The 15,434-nt window shown below is 40.9% G+C and overlaps 1 protein-coding gene across 4 annotated transcripts in view; it reads right to left on the minus strand.

Annotated features, from left to right (window-relative positions):
• Nucleotides 1–14,757, minus strand: part of HDAC9 (histone deacetylase 9) — a 446,072-nt gene extending 431,315 nt beyond the window's left edge. For all 4 annotated transcript variants that reach the window (XM_056484523.1, XM_056484524.1, XM_056484526.1 and 1 more), the window contains exon 1: nucleotides 14,462–14,757. The gene's annotated coding sequence lies outside the window, so the exon portion shown is untranslated. The remainder of the gene's footprint in view (nucleotides 1–14,461) is intronic.
• Between the last annotated feature and the right edge of the window lie 677 nt (nucleotides 14,758–15,434).

The raw sequence follows: 15,434 nt of genomic DNA on the forward strand, positions 1-15,434 counted from the left end.
CGCTAAGATACTGAGGAAGAATTAGATTGTGTCTACAGTTACTAATTTTTGCCAGCTGGGCAAAAAGGAAATGAAAGGATAAAGATATATATGTTCTGGCTAGAGGACACACGCTCTTTTAGATATATGCTAAAGAACCTGAAAAAGCAGTGAAAACATGGAAGTTGACACCTGAAGAAATCAGACACTGATAAGTCCACTTATCACTCCCAAACTTGCTCTTACATGAAAATCATCTCAGAAATGCCAAAATTTTAGGCTAGATATATGTACAAGTAACTTAATCTGATTCAGCAGAATAAAAAGCCAGATGTGACAGGCTATGTATACTGCCCAGTTGCCAGCCCTGAGAATTAGGGGAATTCAGATCTATCATACCACTTCTATTCAACAGGAGGGGATGACACAAGCTTTCCCCAGCTGCAAGATAAGAGGAAAATAATTACTTATAAGTCCACCATCAAAATAGGCAACTAAGCCCTGCACTCAGGTACCACTATGACCCCTGAGTACAGCTCTGGAGCTCCAGCTCTCCCACCATTCCGGTCCTCTGCTCAAACTGCTATCTGTCACTCAGTAGATGCTTAGATACTTAAGAAAGGAATAAAAGGAAAACTTCTCACACTGCAGGACATCCAGGTTTGATTTCAGACCAAAAAGAACCATCCCACTTCTGGTGCTGCCATGTCAGCTCTCTCCTGGCTATGACTGGGACAGATCATCAAGTGAAGTTGCATTGTAATGAACAAAGAGAGCACACAACTGTTTGTTTCAAGTGTCCACTCCAGGGTGAAGGAGGGAATTTGAGTATCTCAACCCACTTATTCAGTTCAGTCTAGAAATAAACACAATAAAGATGAAGCATTACCAAGTTGCTTTAAAGTATTTTTCTCTCTAGGTCTCCTACCCAGTGTGTATTTCACAGTCTGCAAAGCCAAACATCACAACTACTGTCTCTAAACACCTGCACACCCCCAAATTTTAAACACCATTGTTTAGACCTATTCTCCTGGTCACGAGCAGGAAAAGAATCAAACTCAAGTGGGAAGTTATTGACCTGGAGAAACAGAGACTTGAGTAATAAATAGGAAATCTAAGCTGGTTTTGAATGTGCAACATGGGCAGGACGTGGCCAAGACTGCTGGCTTTCCATGCTAGGAGCACATACTCATGCTGCTTAAGCATCCTTCACCAATAAAAGGATGGACCACCAAGCATTGAGAAGGCATTCAAGTCTCTCATTTGTCTCCAAGTTTTATACATGGCTTGTCCAGAGGTGTGTGCTTGAGCTAGAAATCCCTTGCATGCTGAGCAATGGCAGGATGCAGCTCGAGCTTCTCTGCTTTCAGTCAGGGTTTCTTTGGTTGTCATCTCCCTCCTGCCATCAAAGGTTGGCTACAAAAAGACATTCACCTATCCTGTAACTGGACTTCCATAAAAATTACGGAAGAAGCTCTAGAAGTTGCAGGCTGAATGGTGGTTGGTGCATGTTTTGCAACTGGGAAGAATCCACTTATCTTGAAGTTTTTTGTGATTTGGGTGCTGAGCTCAGCAGGACTCGTCTCATGAAGAGTTGGCTGATTTTTTTACTTATGTCATTGTGACTCTTGATTCTGAAACACTAAGAGGCCTGTAATCCAAAATTCTTCATCATTCATGAAGGCCAGCAAGAGGAACAAAAAGATTTGTCCATGCTGGCTGTCTGTGGTTTGTAGAGGACTTTCTGTTCAGCACTGTGAGACTGACTGGAACTCAGGCTGCACAGGGACTGGGAAAAAATGTAAGGAAGGACATCCTTAGGAAAGGAAGCCCATCATGCATTGGAAGGTCTTGTACCAGCACAGACTGTATCCATATTAGCTCAGTGTTGTTCCCTTATTGTGTGCACAGGCAACACTATTGTGATTAGCCATGGCTGCACAGTCACCAGCTGGGTTCTCTGGGCAATGTTTCCTCTCATCACTATTTTAGCCAGATATTTTACATTGAGTTTGAGATGAGACAATGTACACAGATACCTTGCAATGCCCTTCTCCACAACATATGGTACAATGCAGTACTCAGAATAAGAAAATAAGTAGAAAATAAATTGGATTGCTAGACAATACAGCACCAGGCATGCTAAAAATGCTTAGCCATCTAGATGAACCTACAGAAGATGTCATAGCTTGGGATGTAGGCCTGAGCACCTAGAGGATATGAGTTGTTCATATAGGAACTTGGTGCTATAATCATGAGCAATTTCCCCACAAATAAACTCAGATGCATAATTTTACAGTGGCATCTAACATTTCTCCATGCAGGAAAATGAATCCCTGTCTTTATGAACAACCATGCATAGAATTCTATGTCTTAAATACAGTCACAGTACTCCACTTTATCTAAATAGAATTTATGCCCACTGGACACAGTAACTGGAGGGTTACTGAAATCTGAATAAGAAACAAACATTCTTTCTGCATGAATCATATTGCTGAAACAGCAGATTGAAATTGACGCATTTCAAATTATTGTAGAGAGGAATTAAGAGTTTAGCTCTCTCTCATAGGTTCTATAAGGGCACAGCTTCTCTCTCAGTCACTATTCCAAAAGCTGAAATGTTGAATGTCCCTTCTTTCTTTCAGCTTTTTTACTTCAGTTATTCAATTCAGTTATCCAAACTGTCCCCTGTGCTTATATACAAAAGCTGCAATTACCTTCTGTGGGCCAGTACTATGCAAAAAAGGAAAACACACCCCATTCTATAGCAAAATGGCAGATTTTACAACCTTACACAGCATGGAGGGCTCTCCTGTTGATGCTTTCTTGTTCCAGGAATTATGTGAACTCAATAGTGAATAAATATTGAGTGAATTATATTCACTCAATAGTGAATAAATTCTATTTTAATATTAAAACTGATTTATTTCCATTGGAACACAAAAGATGTTTCTTTCTAACCAGGAACTCAACATAAAAATAGGGTGGGCCTTTAAAAAAAGCAAGAAACAATCTGGCTTTGTTATTATTTGATGTAATTGTCTATCCAAGCATAAATTATTCAAGTCTGTATATTTTATACATTTCCAGAACAGTTGGCATAAGTGTATTCAAATAATAAAAACGTGATTTGTTTGTTTGGGTTTTTTATTTTTCACTTTGGGACTGTCTTTATCAGCTCTTTCAGTATTTTTCTCACTCATAGTACATGATACATCTCATAGTTATGTGAAAGGGATGTTTTCCTCTATGGTACCAAAGGTGTTGGTATGGCAGGCAGGATGGAGATAGAGAGTTCTTCAATTACATATTCACTTCCCATTGCTCTCCAGTGATACTTCTCTGTAATACTTCTGGCTGCCATAGCCAAGATGAACTTGCCTAATCCAATTGCCTGTGTTAGCCTTTATATCCAAGCCCAAAGCTTCCACTTGCTTCCCAGAAATACTTCTATTTAAATCATGAAGATTTTATTGGCTTTATCCTCACATGCAATTTTTATTTCCCCTCCTTTTTTTTGCAGAGCTGTAATAAAATAGGCAAAACTTCTATTAATTTTCAGATGCATTGCAAAAGAAAAATCAATGTAAAGTGAAATGACAGAATCCCAACTTATTACTATTAGTTAATGAGTCTCCTCATCTATTGAAACTTGAAAAAAATATAGTTTTTTCTTGTTTAACCTACCCTTTATTTCTTCTAGCAGCACTGGTTTTATTGCCTAATCGATACAATTTTAAATGACTGATGCAGAATGAAACATAACTGGTTTCAAGTACCAACTGCTATGTCTGCCCATATGCATTACAGCATTACTTTCACTTTAAACAATTAACTAGCTGCAAAATGGTCAGGACCAAATGAAATCCTCATTCAGAGAGGATTGTTTCTTTAGCTACCTACTATACAAAAATTGTATCTACATTTCTACTTCTAATAATTCCATTGCCAACACCATTCTATACCAGGGTAAATGTGGAGAATTCAGCTGTAGCAGTCATCTTTTAAACCAGAAATATTGGTAGTTGTACCTCTTTCATAACAAATGACAAAACTTATCTAATTCAGTATTTCACAATAAATTATTGAAATACATAATAAAACAAAACAAGTGAAAAACCTTGAGGTATACATTTACTATTCATGTTAATCCCCTATATTTATTAGTGATTTCTTACAAAAACATCCTCACCAAAATGGTTATTTTCTTTAAACAGTGGGGTTTTTTCCAGAAATTTAAATTTTACATAGAAAATTCAATGGAATTTCCATTATTTTTTATATAACCCTTATAACTTTACAAGAATTCAATTACTGTTAGAATTCTGGGGACTGAATGACGATATGCAATTAGATTTAATTCAGTATAATTAGACTGAGCCAATAGCTAACACATTTTCAACCTGACATGAGTCAGATTTTCATTTTTTTTACCTTGATATGTGTCAGCAATAACAGTTCTGTTAAGATCAGTGTAGTGAATTATTCCTTTGCCTAACTGAAGCAGCAACATTACTGGGAAAAGTCTGTAGACAAGAGGATAACAGCCTGCACATGAAAATCTGATGGATCATTGCACTGATGTACAGTAAGTGCTCTAAAGGTGAAAAATAATTGTCTTTGCTTTGCTTTATGTGTGCTTAGCATATAGCCCACATCCTGTTAGGATGTTGGGCTTAAAACCCAATTATGAACATAAAAAGACACATGTATTAGATCCCAGTTCTGGCCTTGCCTATCTATGCATTTCCTATTCATTCTGGAATATAACTACATACCATACATGACAGATGTTGGTATTTTCATCACATTGATTTCAACATACTTGGAGCAGGAAGATACACAGAGTTATTTTTCACAGAGGTGAGTAATATAAAATGACCATATACATAACACAGCAATGGCAATCTAAAGATGAGGCAATCCTATGATGTTTTTAGAAAAATACTTTAGGTTACATATCACATAGTTAATTAGTTTCATGGAAGATAATCACCCTCAATCAGAATAAGCAAGCAGAATTTAAAAATCTTTTTAATGTGGCTTACTTTTAATTTGTTTTGTTTGTATTTATGGCCTTAAAATACAAAAAAATATGCCTTTTTTAATTTTCTCTCCTGAAATACTTAGACTGAAATCACTGGAAAAAATCCATATCTTTTTTCTCTTAACATGGTAATGGCTTTATTATGTTGCTTCCCTATCTACACACAAGTGTCTTTTGAGCTGACATTTCTAGGCATAAAACCTAAATTATGGTCCAAATGTCAACTGAAAAAGACTCTCAGTTGTGTCTCCTGCTGTCACTCCCAGCTCAGTCTTTTTCACAGAGACAGCAATACAAACACTCCATAGAAATGAAAAGAGTAAGGAAAAATGATGCATACAGACTCCACAGACAACCAACATCCAAGCAACTCTCTCCAAAAGTGTGGATGGCCACTCTGAGGATAAGTAAACGTGCAGCAGTGTCAGAAATGACACTCAATTTGTCACCACAAAGTCAATCAGCCCTTCCAGGTCTTTCACAGGCACTGTATAGAGACTCCCCAGAAAAATTGCAGTGAAATTGTGGAAGCAGCTCAGTTGCTACTCTGTGGCCTAAAGAGAAATGATTTCATTTGCCAGACACCCAGAAAAATCGCCTACGCATACCAGCATGCTCTGTTTGCATGTAATCAGAGTACACTGAAGAAGCTACTAACTTATATTTAGGCATCACTAAGGAAAACTGGAGGGAATAGAAGCATGCAGACAATTTGATGTAGGGAAAATGTACCCAGAGTGCTTGCCAAGATCTGCTAAATTTATTTAAAGGTAATTTGCACAAGACTGCAGGAAAGAATAATCAGGAATTATCTTCTATACACTTTTCTAGCTCCTCCACTGCTTTGACTGCCTGCCGAAATTAAATCAGGTTCCATGGTTTGCCCTAATGAATTAAAGAATTAATGAATTAAAGCTGCTAGCTCCAATCCTAGATTCCATGCTCCATGCCATTTCTGCTATGACTAGGAATCTACTACAGTCTTCCATGTATGTCTTCAGTAGATCTGAACCCTCAACTGGGCTTTCACAAGCTCTCTTCTTCATCTGATCTGTTTCAACAACAAACATCAAAGAGGTGAAAATTTCACATGCAATGGTGACATCCTGATCTCATTATAGTCAATTGCAAAACTCCTCAAAGACAAGTAAAATCTTTGACCTCCTCAATCAAAGTCCTAATATTGTTAATATTAGTGTCACCCTCAGGAAATTTTTAGCTGTCATCTCCTATCACCTCTTTTTGATATCTGCATTTTCTTCATAATCTGGATCAGTATAAATGACATGCATTAGCACAAGGAAGAAGAATGGTTGATCAGCTCTCAGAAGTCCTAAAGAAAGTCTCATCACATTAATATGCATGTGGATACTATATTATATGTATCTCACTAAAATGCTACAAAAACCACACCCATTAATTACATCAAACCTGTACCTTTTTTCATTAGTTTCTCAAGAAAGTCTCTTGACGAAAAAATCCACTTACTAACTTCACTTTCCAGTCAAAAGGAAGCCTTGAACTCTTGTTCCAACTGTTCAAAAGATAACAATATTTAACCACATTTTCATGACAGAATTTCCTTTTTTTGGAGGGAGGTGAAAGTATATTGCCAGATGGAGTGAAAGACAAGGTGTATGTGATGGCATAGATAAATATAAACACTTCACAGTCTTCCAAAAGACTCTGAGTAAACAACCTGGATATACTGAGAGCAACTGAATATTCTCTTAGGTGGTTTCTTCATTCACAGTCATCATAAGTGACTAATACGTTTGAAATAGGAGAGCTAGCAGCCCTAAAAGACTTCATTCATCTTTTCTTTGTTACACTCTGCTCCACCGTACTTGGTGTTCTGTGCACTGTCCACCTTCAAGCATGGAATGTGCACATGCAAGAGGAAGGGACTGCAGGGCTGGTACTACAGTGGGTACCCATAAATTAAACTTACAAATGTAATTTACAAATGAAAATACCTTTCTCTGACTCATACCTTGGCTTGGATTCCCCCCTGAACTATTCATTTTTTAGGCTGTGGTCCTGATTGCCACAGGATTGCATTTTAGCTGTGTCTTTAGTCCGCTCCTGTGGATGAGATTCAACTTCAGTCCTTCCTATTGCTCTGACTTTTATGGAAGGAAAACTGAGTACACTGAGGCCAAAAAGAATCCTATGGCAAGCTAGATCCCTGATGCTGATTATGGCAGTCAGGAGGGCAGACCCAACCCACTTTGAAGACTATGATCTGTTTTAAGTATTGAAAACTATTTTCCATTTCAACTCATCGATCTTTCAATTTATAATATGTTTTCAGAGAATATATGGAGTAATTATTTATATCCCAAATAAAACAGCTTCAACTTCAAATGAAATATCAAAATTCTGCTTAACTAATGGTATGACTTATTTATCAATGTTGATTGTATTGACTGCCAAAAGGGGAAACACAGAAGATTGGTATGGCAACCATATGTATTTTATATTGTCCATGCATTGCCATAGTTTTGACCTATATATGGACAACTGAAGAGCTACCTATCTATGAAGCAAGCAAGATATGAATAATTTACATATTTTATGCACCAAATAGTTACTATGCACACGCTGCTTATTTCCCATTTCAAACTAGGTTAATTTTTTTTCCTTGGAAATCTTACATTCATGCCTGCAGTTTACCCAGCCCTTGCCAAAGCAAGGTTTAGTTCAATAGTTAGGTACACTGGAGACTTAATGTTAACTGTCAAAAATTGAATAATCAGAACTTTGTATAATTTAATGCCTAAACATACAGAAAATCTGTGTCATATGATTTTCTTCATATGCTTCTATAAAGGAGATATAATAATGTAGATAGTGTTTTAAAATGAAATTCCAATATCATGTTATTTCCCTACTCCAAAATAACATGAATTAAGAACTTTCCTGAGAAGAAATACTAAATCAGCTTTGTTTTAATGTAAGCAATAACAAATTCTTAAAAGCTTACAATAGTTTGAATTAATTTTATGGCTACAAGACAGTAAAGTTCTGCCTAATTTCTCATTCCTGGATTGTCAGAATTTGGTGCTATTTACTATTTGGTAGATTCACCAATATGAAGTTCATGTTTCCACTTTAATCAAGCACTAGCCCTCATCTGGAATATTGCTTCCAGGCTTGGTGATCCAAGGAACTGCATGAAGCATCCTCCAGAGTCTGTCAAAGTAGGAAAGGCTGGAGGACTTGCCCTGCTCAAAGCTGAGAGATCTGGACCTGTTCATCCTGAAGATGAGGCAGCCTTGGCAGGGACCTAACACCAGCCTGTCCCTGCCTATGAGGAGCTTTACCAAAAAGATGGAGCCAGGCTCTTCACAGGCATGCATGGCACAAAAATGAGAGAAAATACTCATTAATTGAAACTGGGAAACTTTGACTCAACATAATGAAGAAAAAGTGCTATCAGGATAACTAACTATTTGGTATGATTCAGAGAAGTTGTGGAATTGCTTTCCTTGGAGCTTTTCCAGACAGAGTTGAACAAACCCCTAAACAACATGGTCTAAATCCTATTTTGACTGTATTTAGACCAACAGGTCCCTTCCAGCTTCTGTGATTTAGTGTAAACATGAGCATTACAAAAAGTAACAGGAAATTAAACTTTCAGATTGAGTTTTATACAACCTAGGATACATCACTGAAGCTTTTTTAAAAAGAAGGTGGAGTATTACCACCCTTGGACTACACAATAAAGAGATTTCTGTGGGGCACAGACTATTATTCTGATCCCATTTTCTGAAAAAATCTAAATTCGGACTGAAGAGGATACAAAGAAGGACAGAGATATTGGGTGGAAGAGAGATATTCTCTCATATCTCATATATCATAAACCAGAAGAGTAAATTCAGGCTGACTAAACAAATACTCAGTAGATGTATAATTTCTCTTTGACCAAGAAGTAAAAAGAGGGAAGTTATCAGATAATTTCTTTTACATAGGTATAAATTCACCATGTACCAATCTATTTGTACACTTAACTAAACTTCTCATTACAAGTATATAAACATCTCTATGTCCCTTCCTGATTTACTTGCAGAGTTTATAGCTGGTGACAAGCATCAAAGCCAAGAACATGAGTTTCTTTAGGGGAAAAAGAAGGCAGAGGAAGAGATAAAAACATTTAAAAAGGGGAAAGGTAACTGGAAAAGCAAAAGGAGAAAATGAAAAGGGGAAAGGGAAAGCTCCAGTGGCTAGTCAAGAAGAGAACTGCCAGGGTTTCCCCATTAAGCATCCTCTCCCAGGTGTTCAGGTGATGCACCATACTACTTTTTCCACAGAAACCACATAAATTTCCCCATGATCTGTTCAAATCCCCAGTGCCTGTCCCCCCTTATGATGCCATTATCCCCAAATGAAGCAGTTTTTGATCAGAGGCTGGTGTTGCAAACTAACTGGCTGTTAGGTTTTGCATGTATTATTGGGGAAGGTTGGGCAAATACTTGTCTTCCTCCTAATGCAAACTAAAAGCTACAAAAAACAGAGTAAGGAAAGGCTGGTGAAAGGGTTTGACTCTGACAGCAGTGTCATTCACCTCCCTGACATAACAGCAGTAGCACAGCCTGGAGGCACAAGGCCATGAGAATAACAGTAGGAGACCAAGAGCATGAGGACAGGAAGGCAAACACTGCCCTAGAAGCTTTGGAGAAAGATGACAGAGCTGCAATGGAAAGGCAGCAGCAAATGGAAGATCCTTGGCACTGCAGAAGGTTGAGGCACCAAGGGCACAGTGAATAATATGAATAAATTCAGGCTCAAATCTTCATGTGTCTTGCATGCACACAAGATTGGTATCCTTCAGGGCTGCCAATTTTTCTTGTGTACTGGACCTTTTCAAAATACCCTTTAGACCAGGTCTTCACCTCTCTTGCAGGTTAAAAGAGCAAGGAAACAAAAGCTGGGTTCAGTGAACACGACAGTAGAGGCTCATGCATGTTCAGACTAAACCAGAAAACCAGACTCAAGTCTGAATAAAGCCCCAAGAGTGACTGTCATCCATTCTAGAGAAGGAGCACTCTGTATATTGAACAGAAATAAACTAAAAGACTGGGCATCTCAGCAGAAATCAAATGAAGAGATACAGACTCCATCATCTTCAACTCCAAAACTGAGGAACGAGGGACAAATAAAAGATGTGCTGTAAGGAGTCATCTTCTTACCAGCACTTCTGAGCCACCTTCACTGAAAAACATTTCATTTTCTTAAACAAAAACAGCTTACAGTTATGCAAAAGATTTAAAACAAAGTATCCTGATAGTTGCTACATATCATAAACAAACTTCAACAGTGTATCATGGTGTGAATGACTAATGTTAACATTGTATTGAAAAACACCATTAACAATAAATTACTAGAAAATAAGAACAAATATTTGCTTGCTATTACCTTTCCATCTCATAATCAACATCATACATTGAATTAATGCTAATTAATTCAAGTAAACATCTATCTGCTTGAAGGTTGTGTAACAAAAGTTTTCAATCACTTTCCCCCATAAAGGAATGTCTAAGTTGCATTGTCCACCTTGACTGGGTAAGAATGCAAGACTTGTCCAGAATCCAACACCTTTTCCCCAGATGCCCAACAGCAAATGCATAAGGAAAAGTGAGGAAGTGCAATGCAACCATGTGAATGGCACCTTCTTGAAACATGCTGAAGCCTCCAGAATATTTGCTGGTTAGGGACATTGAGATTCAGAAGCACTTTATCTCTGATTTCTAGCCTTTGATATGTTGGTTTGTTTTTTTTTGTTTGTTTGTTTGTTTTTTGGTTTTTTTTTTTGTTTTTAATCTAGGAATTTGTCCAAATCTTTTTTTGAACTCATGTTAACTTTTTGCATTGACAAACTTCTTTGGCAGAAAGTTATACAACTACATATTGTACAAAAATGGAGAAGTATGGAGAAGTGTGGGTATCTCCTCACAGGAAAAGTCTAAGCTGGCCTCAAAGTACTGAAACATTCGTTTTGAGCAGTAGATAAGCACTATTTCACTGCATTTAGCTGCTCGAAGATTAAGCTATAGATTAGCAGCACAAATAAACTTTATAATTTATTATTAAAGTCAAAATAATAAATTCAACACTAGTACACTCTTACCCAGCATAAACTGATGTTCACAACATAATGCATTCATTGCAAGTTACATTGAGTAAGGAAAAAATTATGTGGTCATGGAAGATCATCCTGATTTAAAAATTCAAAAGCAAAAGGAGAAAATGAAAGGTGATTTCATCAAGTGATGTTAGCTCTAAAATGCCTTACTCATCTCAGTTTCAACAAACAATATAACCTTAAGTGATTCAGCAATGCAACGTTCTCTGCCTGTTTATCTGGAAATCATTACTGAAGCCTTGAAGCATGACAAATATGTTTTATCATAGAATAGCCTAATGTCTTTACATGGGAGTTATCTTTAACTCAACAGATGTATGATGTACCTTCTACTTAATTGCAGCAGCTTAAAGAACATTTCCTTACTTTTGAGGAGACTGGACAACTCTGATGAATACTCCTTCCTTTAATTTGAATTTATGTGGAAAGTTCATGTAAATGGCATGCTTATAGGACACAGAATATAAGTCTCAACAAACCTGGCTCAGAACTCTTTTGTAAAAGTCAAAAAGCCTCACTCCTTTGATGCACTAATCTCTCTCAGCTAAATGGTTCAGCTATGAGTAGCTGCAAGCCACAGGTACTTTCTATTGCAGTTTGAACACACATATCCTAAGTAGCTTTAAATTAGCTAGCCTGAACACTGATGAATATAAAACAAGAGTACACACACTCTGGTAAATATCTGCTTAATTTACCAATTAGGAGATTATTAGACAACATCCCAACTCTCTTCCCATTTTTCATTGGTTATGGTTGTTCATTCAGAACAGGATTTGATTACTTTCAAAGCTACATTTCAGCTACTAAGATGAATACTATCAGTATTCATGGTAACTCATACCAGGATTCGTATAATTTTCAGGACACATAAACTTAAATTTGATACAAATTTTCAGCATGTAACTTCTATGGGGCTACTTCAGGTAGTGGGATGAAGAACTGAAAATTATTTTCCACTTCACATGCGTTTTAGAAAATATAACATTTCTATAATGATCTCTTTTCAATGTTATTTTTATCAAGAAATTAGAAAATACATACGCCACTTAATCATAGTATTATCTCTTTTTTCACAGAAAAAAATTCTAATAGGAACAACAGTTCTAAATGAAGCATGTACTGACTTCCAGCAGGGAAGACACTATTTCACTTTTGTTTTTAAACTGCTCTGGGAGCAGGAAGATGCTGGTGAACTGAAGATACACAACAGCTTACAAATTAATGCTCCCATTTAGTCGTGTAGACCAAACTTCATTTGTGGAAAAGCAATTTAATGGAAAACCAAACACTACTGTTTTCAAAACTAACATTTTAAAGTCAGATTCAAAACATTTGGGTGTATTACACATTCACACAGACTTACAGAAGAATCTGACACTGACACCAGTGCTTTGGGAAGCTCAACTATGGTGCTGTGTTTGCATCAAGCTGGTCACCAAGAAGTATAATGGCATGTTTTTCTCTTTTTTGGAATTCTGAACTGACAATGAGATTTTTGTTAAAAGACAGCCATTTCAATATTTATATGAAGAAACTGGCACCATAAATATGACTGACTGCAGCTTTTCTCTGGAGCCATGACATGTTTATTCCCAATGTTTTGGATCACATCTTTGCCATGACAATGAAAAAGAGGCATTAAAATAGTATATTATTTGCATCATTCATGGTAGAAAGTTCTATACAGTTGGGACATAGCTATTTTACACAAATAACAGTGCAACTTAAGTGTATGAAGGAATGGAATTGACTTCCAAGACTGCTCTGGTGTTATGACAGAGAACAAGCTGGCATCTCTGAACATAGTAGGTGCTCCTGGTATAAAACATATATGAGCTGGGGCCACTGATACAGAAATGTATTGGACATGAGAGAAAATTTAAAGACACACAGCAGCAAGATAACTTCAAAAGATATAGGGATGCTGTTGTGGAACTAGGTGTGTGGAGAGAGAAGATAGCAGTAGGACAAGACATTTGAGTAGGACAGGACATTTGAAAAACCTTAATGTGAAATAGCTTCCTTTTTTTGCTCATGAGTTCTCATCTAGAGCTACAGGCCTTTGTGAGCTTGCAAATTAAATCCTGAATAACTGTCACAAAACTACTCTTCTGTCACAGAAAACAAAATGTCAAGGAACTTAAGCTGACAGTGTTGAAAGACAAATGTTTAAAATGCCTCAGTTTCTGTGTCAGCGCTTGTTCTGTGCAGTTTATAACAGAGAATCTCAACAGCTTTTGCATCAAAAAAGCACATTCATGCATTTTCATATGTCAAAAGGTCTCCACAATTCACCTCACTACTTCTTTTTCAAAGATCAGCTTGTTTTAAATATTTGTCTATACTTAAATTCTCATGTTGTTTAACAGCAGGTTTAGACCTCTTCAGAGCACTTAAAAAATATGAACTGCTGTGGGCTCGGGGTAGATATTCAACAATGAATATGCATTTTGTGCATTACGAGTAATGCCTGCTTTTTTCTATCAGAGTGATAAGCATGAATGATTACTGATTGCTATTCTGTCCCATTTCATATCAAAACTCAGACATTTTATATGAGTCAAAACAACTGTACCTTTGCTGGAAACTACCTTCCTCATGCCCCGCGCTGCCAACCGGGAAGCTGCCAGCCGGGATGCACGCACCGCTTTGCCATAGTAAATGCAATTATGCAAAATTCTGGCCACCCACCCGGCACGGGAACGCGAAGGGACGGGACGGGACGGGACGGGACGGGACGGGACGGGACGGGACGGGACGGGAGGGTTCGGGACGCGCCCGCTCTCCGGTGCCGCCCGCTCCGGGCGGTCCGACACGGGCCCGGTGCGGTGTCCGAGCGGGCTCACCCCGGCGTCGCCCACCTGCTCGGCCCCCACGGGGCAGCTCCCCCGGCTCTCTGCGGAGCTCCGCGGTCCCAGCCGACGGCGGGGAGCTGGCACCGCTCTCCGGCCGGCACCGGCCCCGCAGGACGCGGGGGACGCGGAGGATCCCCCGGAGCCAGGAAAGCACCACCCGCCTGGCAGGGCAAGCGCTTGGGAACTGCTCTTCCACTCACGCTCCCGCCGAGCAAAACTTGCCAGGCGCTGCTGTATCCTCCCTCCCCCGCCACCTTGCCAGCCCTTACACGGAGCAACTTCCCGAAACCTTCCCGAAGGTCCCAAAAATACCGCCCCGGCAGGTCGAGGACAGCGTCCGGGCTGCGGGACCGGGCGGCCCGGCGCTCGCTGCCACCGCAGCCGGGCTGGGCGAGCGGAGCGGAGCGGAGGGGCAGCGGCGGCGCCACTCACCTTCCCGCTCCTCCGCCTTATCTCTTCGCTCGCGGGCTGCAACTTCCAGCGCTTCCCCCAACTGCCATCTTCCACCGGAGCCACGGGGGAAGCAGCGGCGCGGCGCGGCGAGGAAAAGTTGCGGCGCAGGCGGCGATTAGGTGGCGATCAGATGGCGATTAGGTGGCGATTAGGTGGCGATTAGGTGGCGATTAGGTGGCCATCGCGCCGGCGGGGCGAGCCTGTGCCGTGCGCGGCGGGCGGGCGGGGCGGCGGCGGCGGCAGCTGGCGCGGGGCTGCGCGCTGCGATCGCCGCCCGTGGCGACGCGGGGAGGATTTGCTAAAAATAGCGGCTGGCTCGGCTCGGCGGGCGCGGGGGGAGGCGGGGAGCGGCCGGGCTGCAGCGCTCCCCGCCGCGGCCGCTGGGGGCCGAGCGGGCCGGGGCTCGCAGCTCCGAGCGGGCACAGCCAGAGCGGGCACAGCTCCGAGCGGGCACAGCGCCTGGCGGGCACAGCCCGAGCGGGCACAGCCAGAGCAGGCGCAGCAGAGCGGGCACAGCCAGAGCGGGCACAGCTCAGAGCGGGCACAGCTCCGAGCGGGCACAGCGCCTGGCGGGCACAGCCAGAGCAGGCGCAGCAGAGCGGGCACAGCCAGAGCGGGCACAGCCAGAGCAGGCACAGCTCCGAGCGGGCACAGCGCCTGGCGGGCACAGCCAGAGCGGGCACAGCTCAGAGCGGGCACAGCCAGAGCGGGCACAGCCAGAGCGGGCACAGCTCCGAGCGGGCCGGGGCTCGCAGCTCCGAGCGGGCACAGCGCCTGGCGGGCACAGCCAGAGCGGGCACAGCTCCGAGCGGGCACAGCTCCGAGCGGGCACAGCCAGAGCGGGCACAGCGCCTGGCGGGCACAGCCAGAGCGGGCACAGCCCGAGCGGGCATAGAGCAGAGCAGGCACAGCAGAGCGGGCACAGCGCCTGGCGGGCACAGCCAGAGCGGGC

Source organism: Oenanthe melanoleuca, chromosome 2, assembly GCF_029582105.1.
Source record: "Oenanthe melanoleuca isolate GR-GAL-2019-014 chromosome 2, OMel1.0, whole genome shotgun sequence".
NCBI lineage: Eukaryota > Metazoa > Chordata > Aves > Passeriformes > Muscicapidae > Oenanthe > Oenanthe melanoleuca.